A 17,438-nucleotide genomic window follows, 5' to 3' on the forward strand; every position below is an offset into this window, starting at 1 on the left:
AGTGGGACCAGAGCCCATAGTGGGACCAGAGCCCATTATTGGGACCAGAGCCCATTATTGGGACCAGAGCCCATAGTGGCACCAGAGCCCATAGTGGCACCAGAGCCCATAGTGGGACCAGGGCCCATAGTGGGACCAGGGCCCATAGTGGGACCAGAGCCCATAGTGGGACCAGGGTCCATTAGTGGCACCAGGGCCCATTGTGGGACCACGGCCCATTAGTGGTACCAGGGCCCATAGTGGCACCAGAGTCCAGTATTGGCACCTGAGCCCATAGTGGGACCAGGGCCCATAGTGGGACCAGGGCCCATAGTGGGACCAGAGCCCATAGTGGGACCAGGGACCATTAGTGGTACCAGGGCCCATAGTGGCACCAGAGCCCAGTATTGGCACCTGAGCCCATAGTGGGACCAGAGCCCATAGTGGCACCAGGGCCCATAGTGGGACCAGGGCCCATAGTGGGACCATGGCCCATATTGGGACCAGAGCCCATTAGTGGCACCAGAGCCCATTAGTGGCACCAGGGCCCATAGTGGGATCAGGGACCATTAGTGGCACCAGGGCCCATTACTGGCACAAGAGCCCATAGTGGGACCAGGGCCCATAGTGGGATCAGGGACCATTAGTGGCACCAGAGCCCATAGTGGCCCCAGAGCCCATAGTGGCACCAGAGCTCATAGTGGGACCAGGGCCCATAGTGGGACCAGAGCCCATCGTGGGACAGGGCCCATAGTGGGACCATGGCCCATTAGTGGGACCACGGCCCATTAGTGGTACCAGGGCCCATAGTGGCACCAGAGACCATAGTGGGACCAGGGACCATTACTGGCAGCAGAGCCCATTAGTGGGACCAGAGCCCATAGTGGGACCAGAGCCCATTATTGGGACCAGAGCCCATAGTGGCACCAGAGCCCATAGTGGCACCAGAGCCCATAGTGGCACCAGGGCCTATTAGTGGCACCAGAGCCCATTAGTGGCACCGGAGCCCATAGTGGGACCGGAGCCCATAGTGGGACCAGAGCCCATAGTGGCACCAGAGCCCATAGTGGCACCAGAGCCCATAGTGGCACCAGAGCCCATAGTGGCACCAGAGCCCATAGTGGGACCAGGGCCCATAGTGGGACCAGAGCCCATCGTGGGACAGGAGCCCATAGTGGGACCAGAGACCATAGTGGGACCAGAGACCATAGTGGGACCACGGCCCATTAGTGGGACCACGGCCCATAGTGGCACCAGAGACCATAGTGGGACCAGGGCCCATAGTGGGACCAGGGCCCATAGTGGGACCAGGGCCCACTAGTGGCACCAGGGCCCATTTCTGGAACCAGAGCCCATTAGTGGGACCAGAGCCCATAGTGGGACCAGAGCCCATTATTGGGACCAGAGCCCATAGTGGCACCAGAGCCCATAGTGGCACCAGAGCCCATAGTGGGACCAGGGCCCATAGTGGGACCAGGGCCCATAGTGGGACCAGAGCCCATAGTGGGACCAGGGTCCATTAGTGGCACCAGGGCCCATTGTGGGACCACGGCCCATTAGTGGTACCAGGGCCCATAGTGGCACCAGAGTCCAGTATTGGCACCTGAGCCCATAGTGGGACCAGGGCCCATAGTGGGACCAGGGCCCATAGTGGGACCAGAGCCCATAGTGGGACCAGGGACCATTAGTGGTACCAGGGCCCATAGTGGCACCAGAGCCCAGTATTGGCACCAGAGCCCATAGTGGGACCAGAGCCCATAGTGGCACCAGGGCCCATAGTGGGACCAGGGCCCATAGTGGGACCATGGCCCATATTGGGACCAGAGCCCATTAGTGGCACCAGAGCCCATTAGTGGCACCAGGGCCCATAGTGGGATCAGGGACCATTAGTGGCACCAGGGCCCATTACTGGCACAAGAGCCCATAGTGGGACCAGGGCCCATAGTGGGATCAGGGACCATTAGTGGCACCAGGGCCCATTACTGGCACAAGAGCCCATAGTGGGACCAGGGCCCATATTGGGACCCTAGCCCATAGTGGCACCAGGGCCCACAGTGGGACCAGAATCCATAGTGGCAATAGGGCCCATTAGTGGCACCAGAGCCCATAGTGGTACCAGGGTCCATTAGTGGGACCAGAGGCCATTGTGGGACCAGGACCCATAGTGGGACCAGGGCCCATAGTGGGACCAGAGCCAATAGTGGGACCAGGGCCCGTTAGTGGCACCAGAGCCCATAGTGGGACCAGGGCCCATAGTGGCACCAGGGCCCATATTGGGACCAGGGCCCATAGTGGGACCAGGACCCATAGTGGGACCAGGGCCCATAGTTACACCAGAGCCCATTAGTAAGTGCATTATGTAAAGCCGGGGTAGGCATCTAGATTTAGCCGCTAGACTTGGTAGGCTAGTGGTTAGAGTGTTGGGCCAGTAACCGAAAGGTTGCTAGATCGAATCCCTGAGCTGACCAGGTAAAAATCTGTCGTTCTGCCCCTGAACAAGGCAGTTAACCTGCTGTTCCTGGGTAGGCTGTCATTGTAAATAAGAATTTGTTCTTAACTTACTTGCCTGGTTAAATAAATAATAATAATTTGTGACCTGCAAATTCACCACAACTAATCCCAAAAAGAGATTGTGTTTGAAAAAGAACAATCAATTCATAACTTGATTACATTGAGACACCATCACATATGTCTCTTTTTTTATATTTGTGGGAATACTTGGGATTGTTTTTTGTAGGGAATAAGGTACCATTTGGGACTCTCCCACGGTGACTGAACTCCACCACTAGTTAGGCGCCACCTCTGGCAACAATACAGCAATTAAGGGAAAATAGCCATTTCAAATTCAATGACCATTTTTCTGGTCGTTGGAAAATCCCACAATCCTGCCTGCTCAGTACAGCATCAATGTGGTTTCAGAGAGAGAAGTACTCCGAGAGGATAACAGGGAGATAAAGAGGAGGCCAAAGACTGTCATTAAATTACCAACAATAAATAAGACAACAATATCTATCCACCTATGTGGGGATCATAGCATTATTATAGCTAGCCTTAGGCGGTGGGCCAACACTTTAAAACCACCGGTGAACATTGGTTGCGTCCCAGATGGTATCCTATTCCTTATGTAGTGCACTACTTTTGAGCAGAGTTGTATGGGCCCTGATCCAAAGTAGCGCACTAAATAGTCAATAGTTTATCATTTGAAAGCACAATTCCCTAACCTCCTTAGCCTATGTTCCTCAAACACAACTGTATTGTTTAGTTCCATAATGCATCTGTACCGAGTGGTTCCTTCCCTAGGCCCTTTGCTGCTCAGTTCTGTTATAAAGGTACCTTCACTTTTTAAAGAGGGCACTTACCAGCAGAGGGCACTTGCCAGCATTAATCATTGTGAACAGCTGGCCTTTAGCTGGGGCCTTGAATGCACAGTGCCCTAGGTCTAGGGTACAGGCAGCAGCACAATAACCTAATCATTCTCCTTCCCTTCCCCAGCCCAGACCCAAGCTCCAGCCTGGTTCCCCAGCCCAGTCACCTGCCCTAGCCCACTTTCCAAGCCCCAGCCCGGTTCCCCAGCCACAGCCTGCTTCCGCAGCCCCAGCCCAATTTCCCAGTCCACAGCCCATTGCCCTAGTCCAGTTCCCCTGCCCCAGCCCGCTGCCTGCCTGACACCCTCTGGTTCTGTTTCACGATACAACATTTTTTTTTTCTGTCGGTCGACTCTGACCTTTCACTATTTCATGTGTCTATTTTTCCAAATGTCAACATATTGGCACTGACTGTTAAACCAGTTGTGTTAAACATGATCTGAAGTTCATGTCTTGGGACCAAATAATGGATTGAATGGACAATGCACGTAAAGTCATCATGACTTTTTCCCCTTTTGAAAAACTCCTATATTCTCTCCTGTGAAACAGTGAGTCACAATGTTGATGTTTTCATGCTCCTTGCCTCCATATGCTTGGTATGTCATTATCACATTCTAACCACAGTGACCTTATAACAATGACCTTTGAAAAACAGCACAACAACATCTTTACTCAAGTGTAAAGAATGTGCAGCACGTGTCAGAAACAGTCAGACAGAAAACAGACCTCTGTACATCACAATATAGGAAATACTAGTCCCCTTCCCAGCTCCTCTGACTTCTTTGTTTATTGTCTTGGCCAAACTATACTAAGTGCGTAGAAACGTAAGTGATAGGATATTATTGCCTTGCTTCATGCTTCCATGTTTTTATTAAATGTTAGAACTTCAACTCTTGTGTCATAATCATTGTGCTCATATGATGTCATGGTGTACGGTATGCTACTTCTGCACATGTCTGCTAAAGTCCTGTACTTTGCAACTAAAGACACAGTGTTCAGTTTGACCACAAGGTGGAGTAATGGTCCAAAGAAATAGTGGTGACTCAATGGAGAAAATAGTATTTGTGACGGAATGTACAATACACAATCAGAACTAATGATACAAATCCCATGGTTTTTAAAGATTGCCCTTTAAAATGTTAGTATGTAAATTATTAATAGTTAATTAAAATTGGTCTAAAAATCACTTGAGATTCAAAATATATCTGTAATATATATTTAACTAGGCAAGTCAGTTAAGAACAAATTCTTATTTACAATGACGGCCTACCCCAGCCAAGCCCTAATCTGGACGACGCTGGTCCAATTGTGCACCGCCCTATGGTACTCCCAATCACGGCTGGTTGTGATACAGCCCAGGATCAAACCAGGGTGTTTGTGGTGATGCATCTTGCACTGAGGTGCAGTGCCTTGGACAGCTGCACCACTCCAGAGCCCGAGTGACTTGAAGTGATGACTTTAATGATTTGAAGTGATCTGTAAAATACAGTAGTGAAACATACAAAAACTGTTCATTGAGTTGAAGTCAGAAGTTTACATACACTTAGGTTGGAGTCATTAAAACTAGTTTTTCAACCACTCCACAAATTTCTTGTTAACAAACTATAGTTTTGGCAAGTCGGTTAGTACATCTACTTCATGCATGACACAAGTCATTTTCCCAACAATTGTTTACAGACAGATTATTTCACTGTATCACAATTCCAGTCGGTCAGAAGTTTACATTCACTAAGTTGACTGTGCCTTTAAACAGCTTGGAAAATTCCAGAAAATGATGTCATGGCTTTAGAAGATCCTGATAGGCTAATTGACATAATTTGAGTCAATTGGAGGTGTACCTGTGGATGTATTTCAAGGCCTACCTCCAAACTCAGTGCCTCTTTGCTTGACATCATGGGAAAATCCAAATAAATCAGCCAAGACCTCAGAAGAAAATTGTGGACCTCCACAAGTCTGGTTCTTCCTTGGGAGCAATTTCCAAACGCCTGAAGGTACCACGTTCATCTGTACAAATAATAGTACGCAAGTATAAAGACCATGGGACCACGCAGCCGTCATACCGCTCAGGAAGGAGACACGTTCTGTCTCCTAGAGATGAATGTACTTTGGTGTGAAAAGTGCAAATAAATCCCAGAACAACAGCAAAGGACCTTGTGAAGATGCTGGAGGAAACAGGTACAAAAGTATCTATATCCACAGTAAAACAAGTCCTAAATCAACCTGAAAGGCCGCTCAGCAAGGAAGAAGCCACTGCTCCAAAACCGCCATAAAAAAGCCAGACTACGGTTTGCAACTGCACATGGGGACAAAGATCAAACTTTTTGGAGAAATGTCCTTTGGTCTGATGAAACAAAATTAGAACTGTTTGGCCATAATGACCATCATTATGTTTGGAGGAAAAAGGGGGACGCTTGCAAGCCGAAGAACGCCATACCAACCGTGAAGCACGGGGGTGGCAGCATCATGTTGTGTAGGTGCTTTGCTGCAGGAGGGACTGGTGCACTTCACAAAATAGATGGCATCAAGAGGTAGGGAAATTGTGGATATATTGAAGCAGCATCTCAAGACATCAGTCAGGAAGTTAAAGCTTAGTCGCAAATGGGTCTTCCAAATGGACAATGACCCCAAGCATACTTCCAAAGTTGTGAAAAATGGCTTAAGGACAACAAAGTAAAGGTATTGGAGTGGCCATCACAAAGCCCTGAGTTCAACCCGAAATAAAATTTGTGGGCAGATCTGAAAAAGAGTGTGCGAGCAAGGAGGCCTACAAACCTGACTCAGTTATACCAGCTCTCTCAGGAGGAATCGGCCAAAATTCACCCAACTTATTGTGGGAAGCTTATTGTGGGAAGCTACCCAAAACATTTGACCCAAGTTAAACAATTTAAAGGTAATGCTACCAAATACTAATTGAGTGTATGTAAACTTCTGACCCACTGGGAATGTGATGAATTAAATAAAAGCTGAAATAAATCGTTCTCTCTATGGACTCTACAAGGTGGCGGAAGCGTTCTACAGGGATGTTGGAATAATATTATTTATTATTCTAACATTTCACATTCTTAATAAAGTGGTGATCTAACTGACCTAAGACAGGGAATTTTTACTAGGATTAAATGTCAGGAATTGGGAAAAACTGAGCTTAAATGTATTTGGTTAAGGTGTGTGTAAACTTCCGACTTCAACTAGAATTGTATAAATACTCTGTGAATAAGTAATACATTGACCTACACTACCGTTCAAAGGTTTGGGGTCACTTAAAAATGTCCTGGTTTGAAAGAAAAGCACGTTTTTGTCCATTAAAGTAGCATCAAATTGATCAGAAATACAGTGTATACATTGTTAATGTTGTAAATGACTATTGTAGCTGGAAACATACTTTTTTTTAATGGAATACTGTATCTCCATAGGCATAGAGAGGCCCATTATCAGCAACCATCACTCCTGTGTTCCAATGGCACGTTGGGTTAGCTAATCCATGTTTATCATTTTAAAAGGCTAATTGATCATTAGAAAACCCTTTTGCAATTATGTTAGCACAGCTGAAAACTGTTGTGCTGATTAAAGAAAACCAGCCTTCTTTAGACTGGTTGAGTATCTGGAGCATCAGCACTTGTGGGTTCAATTACAGGCTCAAAATGGCCAGAAACAAATGACTTTCTTCTGAAACTCGTCAGTCCATGCGAGAAATTGCCAAGAAACGAAATATCTCGCACAACGCTGTGTACTACTCCCTTCACAGAACAAACTGTCTCTAACCAGAATAGAAAGAGGAGTGGGAGGCCCTGATGCACAACTGAGCAAGAGGACAAGTACATTAGAGTATCTAGTTTGAGAAACACATGCCTCACAAGTCCTCAACTGGCAGCTTCATTAAATAGTACATACAAAACACCAGTCTCGAAGTCAACAGTGAAGAGGCGACTCCGGGATGCTGGCCTTCTATTATGACGGCAAAGAAGGACTGCATGTTGAAGAATGTGTTATCAGGAATTGTTGTCTTGCACGGGAAGATGGGACACATTAAGTAATCAGGAACATATGGCAAAAAACCAGACTAATGGCTCTTTTCAATCTGTAAAGTTGAAGCGTTACAGATTCTGCGATGGTAATGTAAAGGTAATTTCAGATTGAGCCGACGTGTGCAGTGTTTACTGTGAATGCAGTCTGCGGTAAAGAGGGAACATTGCCTTTAAATTTCAATCACGCTGTAAAGCTGATCTCCTTCGGTGCTGATTGAATAGAGCCCTTAAGTATATGAAGATGCAGTATACGTCCTATATACAGGAGGATATTAGTGACAGGAGGTAGAGTAGAGGTAAAGAATAAAGAGGTCATACAGGACACACACACTGGGAGGGAGGGCAGTGCCTGGGGTTCAGAGATCATTGGAGCATGCCCAGGTGACCTGAACTGGCAGGAGCACAACCTCCCCCAGGGCCAGGTGGAACCATTAAATACAGACAAATAATAGTTTGTTTACTTGTTTCAACTACAGAAGAGGGCAAAGGGCTTGTTTATACAATTTTATTGTAATTTAAAGTGCTAGCACAGCAGGATACTGTAATAAACAGATTGTGCTAAATTCTCCAGTAAGTCCCAGAGCAGCACAAGGAGTCCAAAAGTACACAGACAACATGAATTAGCTCATTGATATTAGAGTAAAGATGGCATGAGCTGGAGTTGTGTGTTTGTGCTACCCTGAGTGTACAGAACATTAAGAACATCTGCTCTTTCCATGACAGACTGACCAGGTGAATCCAGGTGAATCCAGGTGAATCCAGGTGAACGCTGTGATCCCTTATTGATGTCACTGTAGATGAAGGGGAGGAGACAGGTTAAATAAGGATTTTGAAGCCTGTAGACAACTGAGACATGGATTGTGTATGTGTGCCATTCAGAGGGTGAATGGGCAAAACAAAACATTTAAGCGCCTTTGAACGGGGTATGGTAGTAGGTGCCAGGCACACCGGTTTGTGTCAAGAACTGCAACACTGCTAGGTTTTTCATGCTCAACAGTTTCCCGTGTGTATCAAGAATGGTCCACCACCCAAAGGACATCCAGCCAACTTGACACAACTGTGGGAAGCATTGGAGTCAACATGGGCCAACATCCCTGTAGAACGCTTCCGCCACCTTGTAGAGTCCATGTCCCGATGAATTGAGGATGTTCTGAGGACAAAAGGGGTTGCAACTCAATATTAGGAAGGTGTTCCTAATGTTTTGTACACTCATTGTATATATTTATAGCCCTTCAGTGTGGAGGAAATGCATCATTCAGTCATTAGATATCTCTCTGTACGTGAGAGCCTACTTTAGAATGGTCTGGTGGGGTTTTCACAGTGTAATGCACTGCTATGACGAACCTGAACACAAATTCAGCAGAGCACAGGTACAGTGGCTTTGTGCGGAATGGCACCCTATTCTCTATATAGTGTGCTTTTTTTGACCAGGGCTACTGTATAGTTAAGAAGGTGCCATTTGGGACGCAGACACTGTGAGTAACGTTATCAAAGAGTCAATAGGCATTTCTTAGTGTGTTAGATAGTGTGACAAGCTCTAGGTGGTACTGTACGAGACGTTGGTGGAACATGTGTGGGCATGAAGGGCAGTAAACAAAGCTGCGGTGAGTCAGAAACAAGACAAAGCAGCTGTCATCTCTCTTTCTTTCTCTTGCTCTCTATCTCTCTCTCTCCCTCTGATAAGCTTTATTAGCATAAATGACAAGGCCACTGTTGCTAAAGCAAGCTGAGATAATGACATCAACAATAACAGCATAATGATCTCTCTCTCTCTAGCCATCTCTTTATCTGCTGCAAACACACACACAAACTCACAAACACACACACAAACTCACAAAGACACACACAAACTCACACACACACAAACTCACAAACACTCACACAAACATATGAAGGTAATTAAACACTCTGTAAACAAATGCCCCTATCTCGTGAGACAGCTTGCACCTCAACATTTTTTTAAAAAGATAAGCAGTGAAAAGAGGTATAATTTAGGCTCCTGGCTGTTCTCCATCATTCTGCTTGTTGAAAACAAACTTTGTTTGCAAAACAACATTAAAGGTAGTAGACGGTAGCTGGTGGGCTGACAGTCTCAGTAATGTGTTGCTTGCTACCAAGACCGCTATTCCATAGTATGTGTTATGCAGAGAGGACTTTAACACCCAGCCAGGCAAGCAATCTGACATACCCCCTGCCTGCCTGACAGCGTTTCCATGCCTGCTCCTACTGCCTGTTAGAATCCGTGTTTACATGGTTATTTAACACATTTTAGAGTCATGTGTAAGATAAATGGTGACAGCATTAACTTTCTTGATCCACAGTCACACCTGTATGCATTTGATCTTTGGTATTGAAAGAAAAAGCTGATAGGAAATTGGGGGTTTGATCTGTGTCTGACTGTCAGCCACAAGATGCTTAAGGCATTATTACCAGAGACACTAAGATGGATCTGCTCACCAGAGTGGAACAGAACAGCCTCCCTAAGCACATGTAATACAAATATACGACGAGATATGGCTCTACATAGAAAAAAGGCCAGAACGTGAAAGGAAATAGGGTAAGGCTTTTCTTAAAGCCTGCAATAATGTAGTATGATGCCTTTATAATATTTAAATGTCATACAATTTAAATGTTTATTAGGTACACCTATCTAGTACTGGGTTGGATCCCCTTTGCCACCAGAACAGCCTGAATTATTCGGGGCACGTAAACATTGCTCAATTGGTTTCAAGGGACCTAACGCATTTCCACGAAAACATTCCCCACACCATTACACCACCGCCACCAGCCTGTACCATTGACACCAGGCAGGATGAGGCCATGGACTCATGCTGCTTACGCCAAATCCTGACTCTACCATCAGCATGACGCAACAGGAACCAGGATTCGTCCGACCAGGCAACGTTTTTCCACTCCTCAATTGTCCAGTGTTGGTGATCTTCTTGTTTTTAGCTGATAAGAGTTGAACCCGGTGTGGTCATCTCCTGCAATAGCCTATCCCTGACAAGAACCGACAAGTTGTGCGTTCCGAGATGTCCTTCTGCACACCACTGTTGTACTACGCCGTTATTTACCTGTTTGTGGCCCGCCTGATAGCTTGCACAATTCTTGCCATTCTCCTTCGACTTCTCTCATCAACGAGCTGTTGTCGCCCACAGGACTGCCACTGACTGGATGTTTTTTGTTTGTTTCACCATTCTCTGTACACCATAGACACTGTCTGGTGTGAAAAGCCCAGGAGGCTGGACATTTCTGAGATACTGTAACAGGTGCGCCTGGCACCAACGATCATACCACTCTCAAAGTCACTCATTTTGCCCATTCTAACATTCAATCAAACAGTAACTGAATGCCTCGATGCCTGCTGCCTGCTTTATACTGCAAAGCAACCAATGGCCATGTGACTCACTATCTGTAGGAGAGAACCATTTTCGTGAATGGGGTGGGTTACCTAATGATACTTTTCCTAAGCATGTATGACCCTGTTGTCATGTCTTATAATCATCTTATAATGATCCTGACTAAATACCTTCCATTTTAAGACAGTTAAAATTACAGAGGTGGTTACGGCATGGTCAGCCACACTGGCGGGCTGACATCTGAGCTACTTATGGGCTTTAGGTGCCAGGCTGCTGCACGTGATAAGGTGACCTGGCCTGGCCTGCCTGGCATACTCTCTGACGCGGTGCCCTCTCTAACTTACTCTGACTTGACCTGCTGGGTTAATCTGAGCAGGTTTCAAACTGGATCTGAAGCCGTGGTGCCCGAGCTCATGCAGATCTGGCTGGGGTGTACCGGCAGTTTACCGACTGCTGCTAGTACTAGTGTGGTCTCTCGCTCTCTCTCGCTCTGCACAGCCAGATGCATACTTACTGTCTACTCAACTCTGAGTGTCTTAGATGTGGTTTGGACATCTGCTGGGCCTTTTCCCAGAAGCTCTCTGATGTTATTGTCTGTCAAACCCAGAAGTTATTCTGGGGCTTGTTATTTTAGCCATCGTCTCGATCTTTTCAAAATGTCATCATTTCTAATGTTTTTGTTATTTTGAACTTGTTCAAATAACTCCAAACTTTGGGAGTTGTTTTGCTTTGTTGCACGTTGATATGATGATGACCTCTACTCTAGTATTGACAGTGTGTTGTTGGTAGAAAACAGCTCAATTGTTTCTTCAATAAATGTGCTGAAACCAATATGTATTTGTCATTGCAACACAGCAGGAGCAGCTAAAACATAGAATAGGAGTGGTGAAACAAAGAGCAGGGATGCAGAAGAAATCACATCTCCAAGGACATCATTATCCTCTCATTTCTAGATTTGAAGTCCCTACACACAGCATGCAGATATATAAATATATTGCACTCTATTGTCCCCCTTGGCTGGAGTTCAGAGGTTAGTCCAGAGTTAGCACCTCTCCATAACCTCTGAGTTCCTTTCAGAGAGGTTGGGTTAAAAGGGGAAGTCAAATTTCACTTGCACCTTGTGTTATCTTAATGTTAATTGAACATACTGAGCACAGACCCCTTTCCTCACAGTACTGTATGTTACCCGATGAGTGCGTCCCAAATGGCACTCTAGGCGCTGATCAAAAGTACAGAAGTAGCAGCACCGGTACTCCCTGCATATAGCCTCATTATTATTATTATGTACTCCCTGCATATAGCCTCATTATTATTATGTACTCCCTGCATATAGCCTCATTATTATTATGTACTCCCTGCATATAGCCTCATTATTATTATGTACTCCCTGCATATAGCCTCATTATTATTATGTACTCCCTGCATATAGCCTCATTATTATTATGTACTCCCTGCATATAGCCTCATTATTATTATGTACTCCCTGCATATAGCCTCATTATTATTATGTACTCCCTGCATATAGCCTCATTATTATTATGTACTCCCTGCATATAGCCTCATTATTATTATGTACTCCCTGCATATAGCCTCATTATTATTATGTACTCCCTGCATATAGCCTCATTATTATTATGTACTCCCTGCATATAGCCTCATTATTATTATGTACTCCCTGCATATAGCCTCATTATTATTATGTACTCCCTGCATATAGCCTCATTATTATTATGTACTCCCTGCATATAGCCTCATTATTAATATGTACTCCCTGCATATAGCCTCATTATTATTATGTACTCCCTGCATATAGCCTCATTATTACTATGAACCCCCTGTATATAGCCTCATTATTATGGACCCCCTGTATATAGCCTCATTATTATGGACCCCCTGTATGGACCCCCTGTTGCGTCTTCTTCACCACGCTGTCTGTGTGGGTGGACCATTTCTGTTTGTCCGTGATGTTTACGCCGAGGAACTTAAAACTTTCCACCTTCTCCACTACTGTTCCGTCGATGTGGATAGGGGGGTGCGCCCTCTGCTGTTTCCTGAAGTCCACGATCATCTCCTTTGTTTTGTTGACGTTGAGTGTGAGGTTATTTTTCTGACACCACACTCCGAGGGTCTCACCTCCTCCCTGTAGGCCGTCTCGTCGTTGTTGGTAATCAAGCCTACCACTGTAGTGTCATCTGCAAACTTGATGATTGAGTTGGAGGCGTGCATGGCCACGCAGTCATGGGTGAACAGGGAGTACAAGAGAGGGCTGAGAACGCACACTTGTGGGGCCCCAGTGTTGAGGATCAGCGGGGTGGAGATGTTGTTTCCTACCCTCACCACCTGTGTGCGGCCTGTCAGGAAGTCCAGGACCCAGTTGCACAGGCCAGGGTCGAGACTCAGGGTCTCGAGCTTAATGACGAGTTTGGAGGGTACTATGTTGTTAAATGCTGAGCTGTAGTCGATGAACAGCATTCTTACATAGGTATTCCTCTTGTCCAGATGGGTTAGGGCAGTGTGCAGTGTGATTGCAATTGCGTCGTCTGTGGACCTATTGGGGCGGTAAGCAAATTGGAGTGGATCTAGGGTGTCAGGAGGGTGGAGGTGATAGGATCCTTGACTAGTCTCTCAAAGCTTTTCATGATGACGGAAGTGAGTGCTACGGGGCGATAGTCATTTAGCTCAGTTACCTTAGCTTTCTTGGGAACTGGAACAATGGTGGCCCTCTTGAAGCATGTGGGAACAGCAGATTGGGATAAGGATAGATTGAATATGTCCGTAAACACACCAGCCAGCTGGTCTGCGCATGCTCTGAGGACGTGGCTAGGGATGTCGTCTGGGCTGGCAGCCTTGCGAGGGTGAACACGTTTAAATGCTTTACTCACGTTGGCTGCGGTGAAGGAGAGCCCGCAGGTTTTGGTAGCGGGCCGTGTCGTTGGCACTGTATTGTCCTCAAAGCGAGCAAAGAAGTTGTTTAGTTTGTCTGGGAGCAGGACATCGTGGTTTTCTTTTTGTAGTCCGTGGTTGACTGTAGACCCTGCCACCTCTCGTGTCTGAGCCGTTGAATTTCAACTCTACTTTGTCTCTATACTGACGCTTAGCTTGTTTGTTTACCATGCGGAGGGAATAGCTACACTGTTTGTATTCGGTCATGTTTACGGTCGCCTTGCCATGATTAAAAGCAGTGGTTCGCGCTTTCAGTTTTGCACGAATGCTGCCATCAATCCACGGTTTCTGGTTGGGGAAGGTTTTAATAGTTGCTGTGGGTACAACATCACCGATGCACTTGCTAATAAACTCGCTCACCAAATAAGCGTATTCATCAATGTTATTGTCCGACGCTATGCGGAACATATCCCAGTCCACGTGATCGAAGCAATCTTGAAGCGTGGAATCAGATTGGTCGGACCAGCGTTGAACAGACCTGAGCACGGGCATTTTCTGTTTTAGTTTCTGTCTATAGGCTGGGAGCAACAAAATTGAGTTGTGGTCAGTTTTTCCGAAAGGAGGGCGGGGCAGGGCTTTGTATGCGTCGCGGAAGTTAGAGTAACAATGGTCATGGATTTTTTCCGCCCGGGTAGTGCATTCGATATGCTGATAAAATTTAGGGAGTCTTGTTTTCAGATTAGCCTTGTTAAAATCCCCAACTACAATGAATGCAGCCTCAGGATATGTGGTTTCCAGTTTACATAGAGTCCAATGAAGTTCATTCAGGGCCATCGATGTGTCTGCTTGAGGGGGATATATACGGCTGTGATTATAATCGAAGAGCATTCTCTTGGTAGATAATGCGGTCGAAATTTGATTGTAAGGAATTCTAGGTCAGGTGAGCAAAAGGACTTGAGTTCCTGTATGTTGTTATGATCACACCACGTCTCATTAATCATAAGGCATACATACCCCCTCGCCCTTCTTCTTAGCAGAGAGATGTTTGTTTCTGTCGGCGCGATGTGTGAAGAGACCAGGTGGCTGTACCGACTCCGATAGCATGTCTCGAGTGAGCCACGTTTCTGTGAAACAAAGAACGTTACAATCTCTGATGTCTCTCTGGAAGGCAACCCTTGCTCGGATTTTGTCTACCTTGTTGTCAAGAGACTGGACGTTGGCGAGTAGTAAACTCGGGAGCTGTGCGCGATGTGCCCGTCTACGAAGCCTGACCAGAAGACCGCTTCTTCTGCCCCTCCTGCGGCGCCGTTGTTTTGGGTCGCTGGCTGGGATCCGATCCATTGTACTGGGTGGTGGACCAAATAGAGGATCTGCTTCAGGAAAGTCGTATTCCTGGTCGTAGTGTTGGTAAGTGAGAGAACGACAGGGAAAGAGAGAGACTGTGAGAGACTGTGTCCTCCTCTGCTTCCTGTATTACTGGATCACTGGAGGATATAGACAGAAGAGGAAGTTCATGCCCTGAATAGAGAGACCCTATAGTACATACTGTTCAGTACATACTGACTGGTTTATGTTCAGACAAAGAGACATTGGATGATCAATATGGAGACCCAGACAGCATAGGATGAGAGGCTGCATTAAAGACTGCAATCAATCCTATAGACACACGGAACTGTGTTTTCCACTGAAATACCTTTGCATGTATACAATTAATAGTAAACATACAAAATAATGACCCTCCATAACTGCCCAACACATCAGGAAGCAGAGTGAAATATCTGACTACACCAGAGAACAGAGAGAGGTGACAAAGCCTGACTAAATATCCGCTAAATATCCGCTCTTTCATCGGCCTACCGCCTGACGTTTGCCAAGCCTGATACGGATCAAGCCGCGAAGCAATAGAGGCTTATCAGTTTCCCTTCCCTTTATCAAGTTCCTGTCTTAACTGATGGATGGGGGGCGAGTCTGCACAGGGAAAGAGCCATTGTTAGGTCCATGTTTCTGGAGAACTGTGAAACTACTAACACTTGTAGGTCTAACAAGGCCTCTTATCAAAACAAAAGAGGTGTTATAGGTTATTAACAGAGACTGGACAACTCCCCAAAATCAGAAAACTACACCATCCCTATTTATGTATCAATAAGGAGAAGGGACACCATAGTGTTAGCTTTAGATGTGGGGGTGGGGTTGGCAATGCCCATCGGGACACCTTAGTGTTAGATTTAGATGTGGGGGTGGGGTTGGCAGTGCCCATCGGGACACCTTAGTGTTAGCTTTAGATGTGGGGGTGGGGTTGGCAATGCCCATCGGGACACCTTAGTGTTAGATTTAGATGTGGGGGTGGGGTTGGCAATGCCCATCGGGACACCTTAGTGTTAGATTTAGATGTGGGGGTGGGGTTGGCAGTGCCCATCGGGACACCTTAGTGTTAGCTTTAGATGTGGGGGTGGGGTTGGCAATGCCCATCGGGACACCTTAGTGTTAGATTTAGATGTGGGGGTGGGGTTGGCAATGCCCATCGGGACACCTTAGTGTTAGATTTAGATGTGGGGGTGGGGTTGGCAGTGCCCATCGGGACACCTTAGTGTTAGATTTAGATGTGGGGGTGGGGTTGGCAGTGCCCGTCTTGTAAAAGAGGTTTAATATCTATTTCAAGATTACAAATCTTGAACTTGAACATTGACTTGATTTTGCTGCACTGCTGCACATTATGCAAACACAAAGTTACCTGTAAGTGTAAGAATCTTGAGCACAATATCAGCATGTTGAGAGTGAGACGACACCCATTATGATCCGTTTACAGTGCAAAGTGCACTCTTAAAACCCCACAATGCCTGGTTCAAGCACCCACTGGCCTATTACTCTTCATCAGTCTCTGTGTGGGTATTACCAGCCAAGCACTTTCACCTGCATTAGACTAGGTGTCAGTGATGGGATCTGCCTGCATATGTCCTCGCCGTACTCTCAAAGAATTTATGTTGTGTTATCTGTGCTCAAGATTGCACCCGACCACCACTGATAACAGTTGACCCTTGGAATGGCACCTACATTCAGCCATTACGTCAGCCATTACATTCAGCCATTACGTCAGCCATTACATTCAGCCATTACATTCAGTCATTACCTTATGTTCACTTCCCAGAGTGTCACGTTGGCATAAAGGATCGGGAGACAGATGCAGGAATGCGTAATATGGGTTTTAATGACACCCAAATTACGGCGTGCCGTGGAAGGGCACGGGGACGAAGACCAAACAAACACTATACAAAAACACAGGGTTGAAACCCAAACAAAAGAGTGAGGAGTACCTCGAATAAATAACACAAGTGCACAATGATTAACACACGGGACGAGACCTGTAATCATCTGCGCAATCCACAATGTCACGAAAGCCAAAACACACAGCACAGGTACTCACACGCACATAGTAACAATAATCGACCCCCCAATGGAAACCAAAGGACACATATATACAAATACAATCAGTGGGAATAGGGACCAGGTGTGCGTAATGAAAGTTCCAGAGGGTTCCGTGACACAGAGAGAATGCTCCAACATGCCGGAAATTGTGATTTTTTTTTCTCCCCATTTCAAGTTCAAAGTCAATGCTACTGCAAGTTCAAAGACAATTCTACTGCAAAATCAAAGACAATTCTACTGCAAAATCAAAGACAATTCTACTGCAAAATCAAAAACAATGCTACTGCAAGTTCAAAGACAATTCTACTGCAAGTTCAAAGACAATTCTACTGCAATATCAAAGACAATTCTAATGCAATATCACAGACAATTCTACTGCAAGTTCAAAGACAATTCTACTGCAAAAT

At 45.9% G+C, this 17,438-nt stretch overlaps 1 long non-coding RNA gene across 1 annotated transcript; it reads right to left on the minus strand.

Annotated features, from left to right (window-relative positions):
* Positions 1-7,789: 7,789 nt before the first annotated feature.
* Positions 7,790-15,069, minus strand: LOC139545149 (uncharacterized). Its single transcript, XR_011669003.1, has 3 exons — positions 14,803-15,069; positions 14,623-14,732; positions 7,790-8,516 (listed from the first exon to the last, which is right to left on the minus strand). It is a non-coding gene; the product is annotated as an uncharacterized lncRNA (long non-coding RNA).
* Positions 15,070-17,438: the final 2,369 nt, after the last annotated feature.

This window comes from Salvelinus alpinus, chromosome 19, assembly GCF_045679555.1.
Source record: "Salvelinus alpinus chromosome 19, SLU_Salpinus.1, whole genome shotgun sequence".
NCBI lineage: Eukaryota > Metazoa > Chordata > Actinopteri > Salmoniformes > Salmonidae > Salvelinus > Salvelinus alpinus.